Source organism: Lycorma delicatula, chromosome 11 (genome assembly GCF_047948215.1).
Source record: "Lycorma delicatula isolate Av1 chromosome 11, ASM4794821v1, whole genome shotgun sequence".
Taxonomy (NCBI): Eukaryota; Metazoa; Arthropoda; class Insecta; order Hemiptera; family Fulgoridae; genus Lycorma; species Lycorma delicatula.
In genome coordinates, this window is record NC_134465.1 from 56,230,791 (window position 1) to 56,248,665 (window position 17,875).

The following is a 17,875-nucleotide window of genomic DNA, read 5'->3' on the forward strand; positions in this document are numbered from 1 at the left end:
GTTGTTGCACTACATTGTACCATTGTATATGTGATGTATTTAGTGTAATTAAACGTAGATAATATTCTGTTGCTTTGTTTCTATTTAATACCATGGAAAATTTATATTATAATAGTCATGGAATAGTGGTGTGTACACTATGCTCTACTACATATAACATTATCCATTAACAACTTAACTGACATGGTGATTTTTCAAACTGTTCTGGTCATATGATCCTAATTGGGGAGCCATATAATATCAACATTAGACCTTGAGATCTATATGGAATCTCACGTGCAGTTAATTTGTAGCACATGGAGATGTCATACAGCACTCATTTTTGTGTGTATTTCTATGTTTATCACATTCTAACTTAGAAATTGATGTATTTCGTTAAATTTATGTTAACTTTTAATGGAATTAATAATTATAATTTCCAGGAACTAAATATCAGGTTTTAATGCTTAAACATATCTATTATTTACTAGCAGATCTGGAAATGCTTCACTATTGCTAGATTTGAGTATATATATATATATATATATTAAATGAAAAAAATTGAAATTTTGATAAAACATTAACAAAATGAATACCCCTTTTTCCCTTCCCTTCACTTCCATTCCTCCATTTCTCTTCCCCTTTCCATTTCCTTTTCCTCTTTTACCTTTTTTGCCTTTTTCCCCGCACAAAAATCTGTCCAGTAGTTTTTTAGTCTATAGCGGACACACATATTGGAAACATTGAAATGGAATCGTAAAATATTTAGTATAGTGTGTTTATTTTTATTCAACAGATGGCACTGTTTTTTTAAAAACAAGTTTTTACCTGCCACAGGTGTGATATCTTAGGTATATAAATAATAGGTACATAAAAACATGCTTACATTCAAATGCAATGTTATGTCACAATTTCAAAGCAACAATCAGTGAAGAACTTTCATAGATTTAAGATTTTGAACAAACGAAAATTTACATTTTTATTTATATAGAAGATTAATAAAAAGCTAAGAGTTATAAAAGCTAAAATGACTTAATATACTGCATGTTATAAACAATTTTCAATCAGATTTGGAAGAAAGTATGCTTAGCGACATACCATGAGTACTCATTAAGTTCTATTGTGAAAACTTTTTTTTTTATGGAACATAAAATAAGAAATAGACATTTTCTTTGTTTTATTTAATTTGTAGTTATTGTTAGATCTTATTTTCTTTTGTATTTGCACGCAAAATATTGAAATTGTATTTGCCAAAAACATAATTGTGTGTGTGTGTGTGTGTATATATATATATATATATATATATATATACTCAGGTGTCCTTTAAGGGTGAGGCCAAACTCTAGGAAGTGATTCTACTTAAAATACTGAAGAAAAAATGTCCAGTGAACATAGGTCCACAAACGGATATTTTTCTGTCTGCCATTTTGTGTTTTTTAAGAAAAAATTATATTTTCAAGGATGGTTGGAGATATAGATGGTTAGTTTGAAATAAAGCACATTTTATTGTATTAACATTTTTTAATAATATAGTATATATATATATATATATTATACTATATTATTAAAAAATGTATTATATACAAAATTATTTTAAAAATATATATATATATATATACATATATATACTATATATGGGTATATATATATATATATATACTCTTCGTTGACATATTTCAAAATGGCGTTGTTTCAATTTTTCAATCTTAAATATCTCAGAAATTATTTGATTTATCAAACCGTATTGTTATAAAAATTATGAAGCATTTTTTTTTGTGAACAAAATGACACCTAATCGTAAAAATCCGTTATTTCTTTTCCTATTGAAGGATGTTAGTTTAAAATGAAGTACAAAGTTTTATTGTGTTATCTTCAACCGTTCTTGAACAATAATTTTTTTTTTAAAAACAAAATGGTGGACAGAGAAAAATATGCATTTTTGAACCTATGTTCACTAGACATTTTTTCTTCAGTATGTTAAGTAGAATCACTTCTTAGAGTTTGGCCTCACCTTTAAAGGACACCTGTGTGTGTGTGTGTGTGTGTGTGTGTGTGTGTATATATATATATATGTATGTATATATATATATATATATATATATATATATATATGTATATATATATATATATATATATATATATACTCACACGAGTATATATGGGAACAATTAATTTTTATATTAGACTAATATACATGATCTCATGGCGATTAAATTATGGATTTAATATAAAATCTGTTGGATTATATACATAAAGTTCCAGATTTGATCTCTGTATTTTTCATTACTTCAGCAAAATTAGTTACTCGTTGTTTGGAACTTTGATGATTCCTGCTTAAATAAATAGATTTTCTACTTTAAAAACAAATCCTAAAATATAATTTTATGTTATTTTATTATAAAACCTTCAAGAATATCAGATTTTAGGTTAAAAGATGAAGTTAATTAACTGACATTAGTATTAAATGTATTCTAAAGACTATTATTTTTTTTAAAAATGTATAAATATATATTATAAAAACTTGTATTATAAGTAAAATAAATAATGTAAAAGTTTTATTACTGCTTTTGAATAAAATTTTAAAAACTTAACGTTGCATGTGTATTCAGAGAAATGAGGTGCACTCAATTCAACTCAAGAGTAAAGCCATAAGCAAATAATACAATAGACTTTGAACTCATTAAAAAAAAATAATAAACTGCAACAATAAAAGTATGTTCAATACAAAAATCTATTATCATTATTAAACAGCCTAAATGGCTTTAAATGATAAGATTCTTTAGTGGGAAAAATGAAAAAAATGTTATTCAGAGATGTTTATTATTATTTTTCATAATATTACCTACAAAAAACCAACCAGGCTTTGTTCACAATCAAACTAAGCGATTTTTTAAATTTTTGAAGAAAATAAATTACAGTAAATTAATTACATTAGAAACTGATTAGATTTTTCCTGCTAAAGATATGCATCAGCTGCATTTTTACATATTATTCTTTACTAGTTAATAAGTTAATAAATTATATTTTTAGGAAATAATTCAACATTATTTTTTCAGGAAATGAATTCTAGCAAATGAAAGGAAGGGAAATCTTACACAGAAATAATGGATACAATAATTTGTAATTAAAAAAGTTTGTCAAGTACCAGTAGGCAAACTACTGTAATATGTATAGTCACTATTAGAGGTGGATGTTTCTGTTGTTTCTGCCAAACGAAAATGAAATATTCGTTGAAAAAAAAACTGTTTGTATAACCTGTTGGGAAAAAAACAGATTGAATTATTAATCTGTTAATGTTAATGGCTTATTTTTCCATTATATTGCTAAACTGATTATTTTTTGTTTAAAAATAAGTTTCATTTTAATACTGTTTTCAATGCAATGGCTGCAGGCTCCTGGTTCCGTAGGAGAAGACACCCTTGATGTGACAGTTTCGGTCGCCAAGGTACTCCCCTTTCGTACCTAGCCCTTATGGGCATTATGGAAGTCATCTTCAATACCTCGGCATTGACATTTTTGGCCTCAGCAAGGATGCCATTGATGCGAATGTCACAAGTGACATTCCCATTGGTGAACTGCTAACCATCATGAACTCATAAACAAAACACATCATCCCAAGTCTTAAATAAGACTGAATGGACTGCATGATAACGAAGGAACTGAACTACCTACCTGAAATAGGCAAAAGTGAATTCAGCATACAACACAAAACATAAGGCATAAAACAAGAACTAACAAGAATATTAAAACACAATAACAGTAACAACACTAAACACAAAACAAAAATAATATTACATAACAAAACTTAACGTGGGAAAGCCAAGCAGAACCCTAAACCCCCTCAGCAATCCTTTCTAAGTTAAAAGATTTTTCACAATTGCCCATTAGGTCCAGTTCCTCCAATTAGCACAGAGATCTAACGCCAACCCGATGATATCAAGTCGACATAGTCGCTGTACACATCAGCTTGTATTTAGCACATTGACAGAATACATGGTAAGTATCATCCAGTTGTCCACATTCGGAATCTACCAGGATGAATTTCTGCAGTCTGTTCCGAAAAGCACCATGACCAAAAAGAAATTCGGGCATTTACTTATTAGGGTGTACCCAAGGGGCATCCTGCAAACCAACAACATTTAAAAAAGATTATGCGTATAATGCCTACCCTTTGCCTCATCCCATCTGGTCTATCACAAGGCATCATGTTGATTGTTAAATTCAAGAAAATCTTTCGAATTTTCTCTTAAGTCAGCTCACCGCATCTCTTTGCAACATGTTATTGCTTCTCTGATGCAATAAATCTATCATCAGTTTCCACGCCACAGGAGGCGATCACCAAGATCGCCTCCCGTGAAATTGTACAGTAACCACCCGTTACCGTTATCAATATAAGGTGTTGAGCCTATAACAAAATATCCTGATAGCTTTCAAATTTTAGCCTATCCTCCCAAACAGGTGCCGCATGTAGCATACTTGCCTCACAGACACCCTTATAATCTTATCTTAAAAATTAAGATCCCAATCAGGATTGACCACACGTCGAATTCCAAAGAAGAAATTACAAGATTTCCTCACGACGTATTGAAGGTGCTTCTTAAACTGTAATTTCTCATCACAAAGCACTCCTAAGTACTTTGAGTCTGAACATATCTAATACGTTGGCCTGACACCAATATTCAGACTCGCCGCCTCACAGTCAAACGGCCTTTGAGGAGCATCATCATGGTCTTCTCTGGGCTAAACGTCATCTTATGTTGATGACCCTATTGCTCAAGCATCTTGCATGCTTGAGTGGCTCGGAATTCAAACCCCTTCCGTGAACCTCCTTTGACCAGCAGGAGCCCATCGTCAGCATAAGCCATGATACAACAGCTGCTGGGCAACCTAAGCCGCAGAAGTGAATCAAACTCCATCACCAACCACAATAAGGGACCCAACACACTGCCCTGGGACAGTGTCTTCCCCCACTTCATAGCTGCCCTTACGGAGCAACATATCCTGATGACTGAACTAACTTTGCATAACATGTAACTCACTCTCAGTGAGTGAATAATTACCAGGGCATATTCCTCCCGACTGTAGGTCACCACACTCATCACACGAAGTATGGCATTCTCAGTACCCTTTCCGGGACGAAACCCGTACTGATTATCCATTAGTAAACTGCACGAGGTCAACCTCTCATTTATACGGAGGTACAGAAGCTTTTCAAAGACCTTACCAATAACTGGCAGTAATGTCAAGGACGTATATGACAAACTAACAGTGGGATCCTTGTCACCTTTATACAATAATTTCACAATCGCCCTTCTTCCAAAAAAGCGGAAAGTATGCTCCAAACAAGAATTTATTAAAAACCTGTGTGATACTCACATGTAAGCATGAATACTCATGTATTCATAAGTAGGGGTAAGTGTGAATTCTTACACTTACTCCTTCCAAATGAACAAGGAGCTCCGCTGTTATCCAATCACAGCCAGGTGCCTTACCTCTACCTTGACACAACTCGGCCTCAGTAATCTACAAGGTGACTGCACACCTGCGAAACTGAGCAACCTCTCATGCCTCACCCGCTGATGGTATGCGATCTCACCTACTTCAGTATCATCAGGCACCATATCATCAAGTAGTCTGTGGAAAATTTAGATATGTCTGAATTTACACCAAGCCGGGTCGAGAGAGTAGACAGAAGAATGTCCTTTCGCCGTTTGTGTCCCAAGACCCTATACACAACCCCCCCAAGGATCCTTATTCCCCTATTCATATAAAAAAGAACACCAGAAATCACTTTCGCTCCCTGAACTTTGAGAAAATACTGAGATCTATGATTTCTATATTCGCCAATAAGGACCGTCCGCCGTTCCGGATCACTCTCATGCTGAGATGCTCTCTGCGAACGGCAGACAGCCTGTTTCATAACAGCCAATTCCCTGCTCCACCATGGATCGAGCCTACGGAACTGAACACTCGGTGGCGTCAACAAACCTTCCCACATTTTTTTTTTCAATGCCTTTTACAATCTAGTATTAAACAACGGTGTCAATAAAAGGTGAAATGCAATAAAGTATGAAGATAATATTAAAAAAGATTACACTCAGCTTGATTCACGTCCCTCATAATTTAAAATTAATAAAATTAGGTAGTTCATTAAAATCATTGTTTTTTTTTTAATTTATTTATTTTTTAATAAAACTTCAACTCTACTGGAAACATTAATTTAGAAGTTTTATTAAAAATTATAAATAAGAAATTAAAAAAAAGAAGAATTTTAATGAACTACCTAATTTTCTTAATTTTAAATAATGAGGGTCCTGAATTAAGCACAGTGTAATCTTTTTTAATATTATCTTTTAATAGGTACTTTTTTTGTAGTTACAGAGTTAGTTCTATTTATAAGTTTCCTAGATAACTTAAGTGAAAGAAGCTTTATATGAAAAATTCCATTTTCTATGTATGATTTCAAGATCACTCCCTACCTTTATTCATGACTTAATATGGAGGTCATTAAAGTGTAATTGCAGAACTTATAGGCTGATATTTGAAATATTTTTACATAGAAATTAATGGAAAATTTTAGCATAAAAACCAATATAATAATTATTACTACATTCCAGCATTTTATTTCAAACTTCATAATGCTCTCTTAATATTACTTACCTTTTTTTTTTTACATTTCTTGCCTTTGAATTTCTTGCAAACAGTTATTTTTTTCCAAAAGGGTCATTTTTTTCTATGGATTACTCACATTTTAAATAAACTTAAAAAAATGTAGAGTTAATATACACTAAAATATTTAAATTTCTTTAAATTCTATACTTTTTAGTCACCAAAACAATAATGGTTGGCTTTACTCAGCACCAACTTTAATAAGTATATTTAAAAAACAACAAATATCATTGTATAGCTCTAAACAGGGATTAAAATGAGAATCTTTTGCTTAATGAAAAAATATTTATGATTATAAAAATCATTTATCTTTCTTGGATTTATAAAAAATATTTTTATAATTTTTAAGACAGTTTTTTTAAACAGCAGCATTATTAATAGCCATCAGCTTGCACCAAGAGGTAGTAACTTCATACTCAATCCTTTTTTGTTGTAAAAGTATATTTATTTATTAGAGAAAATAAATATTTCAATTATTGTACGTCTTAACTTAAATGGATATTTTCAGTAATACTGTTAATTAAGTGGGGTAAAATGTGTAACCCTTTCAACTAACTGTAAACTATTTGACAGATTGATAGAGAAAACAACTAATATATATATTTAAATTCATTTTTTTTTTTCAGTATCTTCAAGTGAAATCATGTATTTCATTTACTTGTAATAAAAGCATATTAAAAATAACTATAAAAATACGTTTTAAACAGTAGTATCAATATTAATTTTTTTTTGCAATTAAAGTTTATAAAGACCAATATATTCATGATATCACTGATCCTTTTCTTTCATTATATTTCTGTCACCATGACCATTACCAATTAGTAAACTTTTAATTATTCAAATAAATAAGTAAATAATGAATACATGTCACTCCCATAAATATCACAGCTATTCTTTGAGAATAAAATACATCTCATGCTAAGGAAAGTGAAAAGTTTGCTGTTGTCTTCTTCAGTGAGCCAAATATATAGTCCCATATCAGTATGCCAATCCCATTGAAATGTAGCTGATATTTAGCCCTAAACGTGATGCCTTCATATGCTCACCATAGGAAAGTGTTATATTTTGGATATTTTACATGCATCATAATTATAAGAAAGATCAGGAGTTAATGTAAAGCAACAAGTTAAGGTATTTTACATCCATTACAATTATAAAAAAGATCAGGAGTTATACCCTTTCTGTAGTGAAACAAAGCATTAATACACAGCTTTAACATAGCAAGGAATATTACTTATATTTCATAGATTCAGTTTTTTTAGAAATTTAAACTCTTAATATATAATATTTTTCTAAATTATTTACATTTTTAAAAGTGTGTGTGTGTACATTATATATATATATATATATATATATATATAGCTGCCACAATGAATCTTAACTACAATGGCTAGTATGGAGTCATTAACCAAACTGAAAACATTCAGTTTAGTTTTCACGTTTGCTTTGTAAATATAACATATTATTTTATGTTACTGGATGGTATTATGCATAACTTTCAAATATATTCTAATACTGCTGCTGTTAACAGTTTATACATGTAGATACATTATAAAAATGTAAGCCTATTCTTAAGCATTATAATTGCATCAGCAGACAAACATTAAATGATAAATTCAGCTAAAAATAAATAATTACTCATAAGCCTACTTATTATTGAATGCTTGAATACACTAAAAATACACAACCGATTATAAAATGTGATTACTTTTGTTAATCAAAATATATTTTTAAAAAAACAGAATTTGCACAAATGTTCATACAGGACAACCACTCTACTAGTGTATTCAATAATGCAGAGTATAATCCAATTAATTAGTTGTCCTGTGTTTATTGATCTGTACAAGCATTTCTGAAAATTCAATTTATTTTTATTAAAGTTTTGATCGAGAAAAGTAATCACATTTTATAATTAGTTGCAAGAGTTTTATAATTATGAATGAACTTAAGTCTATCGTAACAAACAAAAAATCTAAAATGGTAGGCCGGGAAATAAATAAACAGTGCGTATGTGAATTTATGAAACAAAAAGGTGATCAATTTCTGAAGTCAGAAAAAGAAGATAAACACCTAATTCACATTAAAAATTGTGAAGAAATAACAGCAGCTGTGTGGGATATCCCAAGTCCAAAGAATGAGAAAAGAAAAAAGCGATCGCTAGAAAAATTAGCCAAAAATCTGGCGTCGACTTCTTTCTCCAATAAAATACAAACCCCCATGAAATGCCTGTAATGGGACTAGATGATTTTGACAAGTGTGTGGTGACCCAGATTATAAACAAATTTCAGATTCATATACAACTGCCAATAGTGATAAAGATAATATTAGTTAGTCCTTAAAAATATTATTCAGGAAGAGATGAGTTTATGAAAAATAATAAAAGAATCAGGCTTTAGGTGGAGAAAAACTGAAAATAACAAAAAAGGTTCTCACTGAACATGACATAAGATTTAAGTGTATTCAGTGTCTGACCTGACTGCCGTAAAAACATTTAGAAACAGAAATAAGGCAGATAATGCACCTGGAAAAGTCATTCATACATACATTATTCTTCTCACATTACAGATAAATCCTAGTGTAGTGATTCAGGTGATTGATACTAATCAAGTATCTATTTCAAAAGGCAGCAGACTTATAGTGCATTCTGGAGGAGAAATGGGTTTTATTTATACTAAACGCTTTACTAACTTGGCAAGCAAGTTTAAAAAGTGGCGATTACAAAGGTTCAAATGAAAGCAGAGAATTACTTAATGGATAAAAAAGATGTTAATTCCAAACCTTCTTAATAATTCTGTGATAATTTCTGACAACGCACTCAATCATAATGCTGTTTTAGAAATATCACCAATTTCCAATTCAAGAAAAGAAGATATGATAAAGTGGTTGCAGAAGCATTCTGTTCCTCAGAAATTCTAATATTTCTTGTAAAGTGGATGGTGTTTATCCTATTTAATTAAAATAGTTTTATTTTATTCTAACATTTAAAAATAATTAGTATCTACTATAATTTCAGATTCCATTATTTAATCGTTATCTTGCATTAAATTTTGAATATCTGTTCAAAAATAAAATGGAACACCAGTACTCAATGAAGCTAATACATTTTGATTTGGATTTTACACCATTTTACATTTAGGCTTATTATTGTACAATTCTCAAGTTCACATTTACAATTTTCGCAGAAAATGGTTGGATATAATTAAAAATTTTTCAGTGAGCAAATTAAATTTGATATAACTTGTGCGTGTACAGATTTTTTTAATGTATATTAATTTTAATTTAACATATGACTTTGTAAAGACACTGTAAAAAAAAATAGGTAAAACATTATTTTGTTTTTTTTTTTAAATAATCAATACTAACTATAAACATATATTTATGAATGAACTGATAAATTCTGGATCACAATAAATTAGCAAACCTATTTTGAATCATCACCAACAAGTATTTAACTGAATTGCCGACCTCTGTGACAACTTGATTTCTGAACTTGAAGATTCTGGATTCAAATTGTGATCAGATTGGCATTTTTCATACTACAACATTACTCTATCATCATTAGTAACTGTACTAGGTCAAGCACCTGTGATCACTTTAATCACAATTATGGCAAACTTTGAAGCTACAAAGTTTGAATAAAACCTTGCAAGCCAAGATGACCCAAATATCTTACACTCATGATTAGAAATACATAAATAAAAAATTACTTTTTTTTTTATTCTTTATTCATTTTTACCATTACAAGGTAAACTACTACGTAACATTTGCTTTCAAATAGAACTTACCTTTTCTGCATTTATCCACTGAAGATATTTTTTATGGTAAGCCGCTGTGGGTTTATGTATTCAGACTCATGTATAATGCTCAAATCTACGATGCTGTTTGTTGGCTAGCTAATACAAAAACAATAAAGATTTCCATGTAAACCTTTATATAATTTTGAATAACTAAATTAGGAATAGCAGGTTACAATCAAAATCTGCATGAAAATCGGTAAAAGTTGTGCAAAGTGAAATACGAGGCTCAGCTGATAAATTTTATACACTAGTGTCCTACACGGAGACTAAAGGTACTATCGAGTTGGGTGTGGCAGCACATGATAGCTAAAATCCCTTTCTTCAAACCTGCAATAACGTGTTGAAATCCATTTACTGGTTTGTTTCCAGTAGCAGTTAAAATGGAGTCGAGTACGGCAAATATGTTAACACATTTAAAACAGCACGCAGTGATTGAATTTTTAACAGCAAAAAATGTGAATTCTACGGTTTATGGTTGTGAAATTATTGACAGGAGTACTGTGAATATAGGTGGGTGTTGAAATTTCGCAAAACGTGAAGTTGGTAGAGCAACAATTGAGGACATACCTCACAGCAGACAACCAGTTTCTGTGACTTGAGAAACACTGAAAGGAGGTTGGACATTTGCTTCAAAAAGACCAGCAAATCACCCAGCAATGCATCGCTATTCAGTTAGGCATATCTAAAGAACAAGTAGGCCATATTATCGAGCAATTGGGTCACTGTAAAATCTCTGCATGACGTGTACCACGCAAACTCTCTGACGGCTCTTTGCAAGCTGAAGTTTGAGCCCATTCTGCATCCCCCATACTTGCCAGATTTAGCTCTGTGTGACTTCCACTTCTTTCATCTCAAGAGGGATCTCAATGGTAATCATTACACCAGCGACGATGAGGTGAAGGAAACTTTGGCCACTTTGATCTGAGAAAGACCGCCAGAATTTTTCAGTGACTGAATGCAAAAACTTGTCACACGTTGGGAAAAGTGTATCAGTGTAAACAGGAATTATATTGAAAAATAAGGTACTTACATATTAACGCCACCGCAGCTACAGCTTTATTTAAAAACAAAGTAGTCAATCGGATTTCAGTGGAAAATGAACAGTCTCTTTATTAATTATAATAAATGGTTATTTATATTTATTTATTTTCTAAATATAATTTAACCAAACTTAACCTACGCTCGCTAACCTTGACTAATTAACACAGTAATTTTCTGAGTATTTATTTAATAAATTCCGTAATTGCAATTATTTATTATTTAAATAATCAAAACATTCCTGTTAATTAGTCAAGGTTAGCGAGCGTAGGTTAAGTTTGGTTAAATTATATTTATAAAATAAATAAATATAAATAACCATTTATTAAAATTAATAAAGAAACTGTTTTGAATCTATGTTAAACTCTATATCGGCCCATTTTCCACCGAAATCCGATTGACTACTTTGTTTTAAATAAAGCTGTAGCTGCAGTGGCGTTAATGCGTAAGTACCAAAAATAAATACTGCATTTTGTAGCTAAGGTACTGTACTTTTATTCATTTTTTACTTCATTCCCATGCTGCACATATATGTGCAAAATTTATCAGCTGAACCTCATATGATGTGAATATTCTGAAAAAGTCAGTTCTTTTAAGAGATTCAAATAAGAGCAAGATGTGAACAATGACCCCCAAAGTAAGCAACCATAAACAAAACAAAAATTTCCCATATAGAAATGGACAAAAAACAAAAATTTGACACTGTCTGACACATAATTAAGTGTGCAATTGAAGATGAAAAGATTTAAGATTCTGATCAAAGCAAAAAAATTGTGGCCTGACAAGTGGATCATCAATCATGGCAATGTGCCAAACTGTTTTTTTTTGTTATGAAACAGTTTTCACCCTAAAAGGCAGCAGAAATTAAAACACCATCCAAACTAATAAACAGATGCTCAAAAGAGAACTATGTCTAAAGTAATAATAGTCATAAACATAAAATTTCAATTATGTTTGTGCATGCACTTGTGTGTGTGTGTGTAATATATATATATATATATATTGTGAATGTTAAAAAAGAAACTAAATCTTTATATAAAAGAGAAATTTATTTCTTACTTCCTGAATGTCCTTTTAGGGGAGACAACCCAAATATTTTAAATATAAACCATTACAAAGAATTTTTGGCTACAAGCAATTCAAACTTCTCATATTGGCCAGAACACTATTAATAAAAATTTAAGTAAATATCACATATTTCTCATAATTATGAATGTACAATTTATTTTACAAATACAAACAAATTGAGACTTTCCTCTGAATTTCTAGAAGTTAATCTATTAGTGCAAGTACATTAATAAACAACAGGACTTAAGATGATTATCGTAAAAGACGCTACACTACTTTTCTTGAGGAAGTTTGCTTATGAGAACAACCCAAATCCAACAATGTTTATCTCATGTAATATATTACCCATCATCGCTCAATATATTCACATCATCGGACTTACACTGTAAATATCATTCACTTAAGTACATAATAACTAGATTTACTTTTCGAAAACAACACTTTTGTCTTTTTAAATGTGTTTTTGCACACATATTTGTGTTTCTCAATGCCTCTTAAAATTTGTTTGAAGATGTAACTCTCAGTACAAAAGTATGATATACTGTTCTATTATACATTCTAGTTCTAAACATTAAATTACAATCAGAAAATAAAATAAAAATTGACCGCATCTCTCTTTCCAATTAACTTTAAATACTGGAACACATGTTGAATCAAAAGTTTAAGTATTTCATCCTAAAAAAAATAATATATATATATATAATTGTGTATGACAACAGTCATTACTTAAAATTGGGTCTAATAAATTCAACTGAGATATTACACAGTAAAATCCCAATTGTCTGAACAAGTTGGGACTGATGCTTGTTAAAAGTTAAAGGCTTGTGTTAAAAAGGTTTCACAAGAGTTCATTTGTAATGACATTAAAACCATCTAGCTTCTTCTTATATAACAGTACATGACCATGAAAAGTTATGCTACAGAAAAACTTATAAATTCAAATAAGTTAAATTATAATAACAAACCAGTTATATACAATATGTTACAAATTTTACTAGATCTTATAAATAAGAATAATATAAAATGTATTATGTATGGAATAAGTTATAACCAGAAGTCAGTCGGGGTCTGATTTTAGGACAAGATAGTTAACTGCCATTAAAAAGAAATTTTTGCATATCTAATCTTCACAGATTACATATTATGAAATTTATATATAGAAAATACAGAGTTATATAAAGCTAATGTGTTTTATTAGAACTAACTTAACAATACCAAAAATTGTGTCAGTAATTTTAGCATACAGTAATTTTGAAAGTCAATGATTAATTATTAAACAGGTTTTTGAAACTTTTTATAAACTGTTTTTGTCATGATGAAAATCTTCTTCAAATTGGGCAAAACCTTTTTAAAGAAATTACATCAATAAATAAATTTTGAAGCTCGAAAAACAATGAGGGCTGAAAAGTACATGTTAATATAAATTAAATTTTAATTAATTCAATATACTTTTTTTAACAGTAATTTTCAAAATTGAAAATTCAATTGCCTAGTATTAAATTTTATGTATGAAAAGTTTTGTAAAAAAAAACTGATGGGTCCTAACGTGTTTTTTAGCCTCCACCAGACTATTGTTAGGTATTGCTTCAGAGAATGATGTGTAATGGAAACTTTATAGCATGCAAAAATGCCATGCCTGACTGGAATTCAAATTCAGGACCTCCAAAATGAAAGGCTGAGACGCTACCGTTAGCACCACAGTGGCCGGCAAGATGGAACCTAACTAAAAAATTTAAAAACTTGTTGAATTTTTTATAATTTTTGATCCTTTATGGTTTTCAAGCTGTGACCGTTAATAAAAATTTAATATGAGATAGATGAGCAACAGATCAATAGAACCAAATTTTTATTTAAAAAATTTGGTTTTTTCTCAATTTTACTCTAAAATTCAGTGTTTTTTAATTGGTCAAGGGAACAAATCGAACAAAAATCTTTTTATCAAGATTTTTATATTTTTCGCAATTCTAATCTAAATGTTGCATAATTAATTCATTAATATTTAAAAACCCTATGACATATTTGAAATAAAAATTTGTCGAGGACAGAACCAGTAGTCTGTTCATTTCACAATCAAATTTGAAAATTTGTTTAAGGGTAAAGCTAATTGCCAGCTTATTCTCTCATCCTCAATATGGACATGAAGACTGAAGGACAGACAACAGGAAGCTAAGAAATCAATATAATTTAATTTCATAACAATAATAATAAAATGTTATGTATTATTCAAGAATATATTGAACCAATCAATATATATTAGTGTTACATATTTAAAAATAAATTAAAGAAAAACATTTTCTAACTTAATCAAGTACTTGGAAAAAAAATATATATATATACCTTTGGTAGAGCATCAAACCATAATATGAATGTCTTAACAACCAAAAACCACTGGTGAAATTATGTTTTTCAGTAAATGCTAGGGAGTGCCAACTTAACAAAAAATATTATCGTACTAGGGAGGGAATAAATTTTTTTTTTTTAAATAAATTGTTAAGTTTAAAAACATTAAAAATGAGCGGGTGGATGTAAATCAAAAAAATTAAAAAATTAAGACTAACTTTGAACACAAAATTTAAATGATTATTATTTATATTAACTTTCAGTACATGGAATATCACATTTCTCCTAAGGTAAAAAATTTAAAATATTTATACTCATATTTGCAATAATGAGATTAAAGGTTAAAAACATACTATACAAAACAGAAAATTAATCATAATGCAAACATCAGCAAATAGATTTTGTTTCCTTATTTATTCAAGAAAGAAAATCATTTGTCTAATATTAAATATTTCATTATCTAAAATTATTTTGTTGTCAAGTGGCAATAATTAAACAATGTACTATTAAATTATAAGTAATAACAATTATTTTTATATTGTCGTCTTACTATAAACTTCTAAATAACAAAATAATTTTTCACCAGAAATTAAAAAAAAAAAATTATTTTTTATATAATTCCATAATAAATATATATTATGGAAGAAAGACAAAACAAACTTAATAAAAAAAAGAAAGAAAAGAAACATTATATATGCTATAAAATGACTATCAATAACCTAAGAAGTAGTAATAATTGTTTGATCAATAAAACTGCAACCAATTATGGCTAAGACTCCATTAAAATTTCATGAAATAAAGACTTATACTGTAAAAGTACTTTTTTCTTTATCTGGACTTAACTCATTTTTTTAATAAAAACACAACCTCATTCAGATCTATGACCCCTCCTGAATAAAATATAAATATTTCAGATAATTGTATTAATTCATTAATATAAAAAAATATATATATTTGATATAAGCACTACTAGCATGTATGTTAATTATATATTAAAAATAAACAATAAATCTAAGGGGAAAATCTACAAATTTCTTCAGCAACTTCCATATTTCAAGAAGCATATGGCTGGTATTTGTTATTTATTATTTTATATATAAAAACAGAAAGAGAATAAATAGTATGTTTTACAATTGGTTGTAAGTTTTTATTCTTTCATTAATAATATACATCACAAAAAAATAAGGCTGGTCAATATTATTTACAAATTTAATATTAAATTCTAGCCTATATTTAAACTTCAAGTGGTGCTAACGTTAAATTAACATCAAATATTGTGCTTCGGAATGTGGCAGCTAATATTAATTAACACTGACAAAAAGCTACAGGTTAACTTCAGCAACATGCTGGAATAATACTGTTAATTTCTAGCCATACTGAATATCCAGCTGCTTATAGCTTTGTTGTTTATTTTCTGGTTAACACTACTCTCTACCTTGTAGGATGTCTACTAATTCACTTTAACCACATTTTGATAGTTCCATCGCCTGCAAGATGAGAGCTTATGTAAATTATTTATATTATTATAATTTCCACTTACCAACAATCATTAATGGTAACTACGTTTGAGCACTTTCGGAGATTATTATTCAATCTTCAGGAACAATGATGTAATATGATTATAAATATTTACTACTCAATCTTCAGGAACAATGATGTAATATGATTATAAATATTTACATCACATATCAATAATCGCAATAAAATAAATTTTAAAATAACAACTGATCATCAAAGAGGTAAAATAAAGTCAACATTATCTGTCATCAGTAATAAAGTCTCAATTGTTATGTTTATTGGTATGAAGCAGTTTTTCCAACCTAAGAATCAAAATTATTGCTTAATATTTGTTTGAATATTATTTAGGTATATATATATATTTTTTTTTTTCTAAAATATTTGCTTTATGAAGGGTATTAGAATATTCAACAATATAAAATTGTTTGTTTGTAATTTCGTTTTGACTTCTTGCTGAATTCATAGAGATTTGATGACAAAGCTACATGGTGTGCTTGTAGATTCTTAAGATAAATTAGTACCCATCAGAGATATTTGGGAAGAATTTGTAGAATCATGCTGCGGTAACAAACCTGGCTCCTCTCTTTTTTTTCTCTTTTTTCCTGTTTAGCCTCCGGTAACTACTGTTAAGATAATTCTTCAGAGGATGAATGAGGATGATATGTATAAGTGTAAATGAAGTGTAGTCTTGTACATTCTCAGTTCGACCATTCCTGAGATGTGTGGTTAACTGAAACCCAACCACCAAAGGACACCGGTATCCACGATTTAGTATTCAAATCCGTGAAAAATATCTGGCTTTACTAGGACTTGAACGCTGGAACTCTCGACTTCCAAATCAGCTGATTTGGGAAGACGTCAACGCGTCTTCCCAACCCGGTGGGTCAAAAAAAAAAAAAAACCTGGCTCCTACATCACAGTTTATGAACTGCTCAGTTTTCAAGGACGTTGTCCTTTTAGAATGTATTTACCCTCAAAACCCGATAAATATTGGATTAAAATAGTTCTATTATGTGATGTAAGAACAAAATATATGATTGACACAATACTTTACCTAGGAAAAAATACTAATATGTCGGGACTTAATCTAGGTGCATACTTTGTAAAAAATGGAACCAAAAGTACCCGTGCACTAACAGGAATGTAAAAGGAAATCCCAAAAGAAATGTCAGACAAAAAAATCAAGGAAGTTGAACTCATCCATGTTTTATTACAGCCACTTAAGTGTTTTGGTTTCTTACAAGGTCAAGCCGAAAAACAAGTTCACTAACTTTCTAGACATTCTGATGTTCTATAATGCAACCAAAGGCACAGCCAATGATTTGATGAAATGACCAGTAACATGATGATGGCCCCTCTGCTTCTTTTATAGTATGAATAACAGTACTCTGATGAACTTACTTACATACATAACAAGGTGGCACAAAAACATAAATTAGTTTCACAAGAATTTGCAAAAATAATAA

General features: G+C 29.6%; 1 protein-coding gene across 6 annotated transcripts in view; it reads right to left on the reverse strand.

Moving 5' to 3' along the window:
- nSMase (neutral sphingomyelinase) overlaps positions 1 to 17,875 on the reverse strand; it is a 71,220-nt gene that overhangs the window by 46,097 nt on the left and 7,248 nt on the right. For 4 of the 6 annotated variants that reach the window (XM_075378464.1, XM_075378468.1, XM_075378466.1 and 1 more), the window contains one exon: positions 10,434 to 10,541. The exons of 1 other annotated variant lie outside the window; for it this stretch is intronic. The gene's annotated coding sequence lies outside the window, so the exon portion shown is untranslated. Of the gene's footprint in view, positions 1 to 10,433; positions 10,542 to 16,431; positions 16,712 to 17,875 lie in introns of all 6 variants that reach the window. One more of the 6 variants, XM_075378467.1, reaches the window with a different exon arrangement.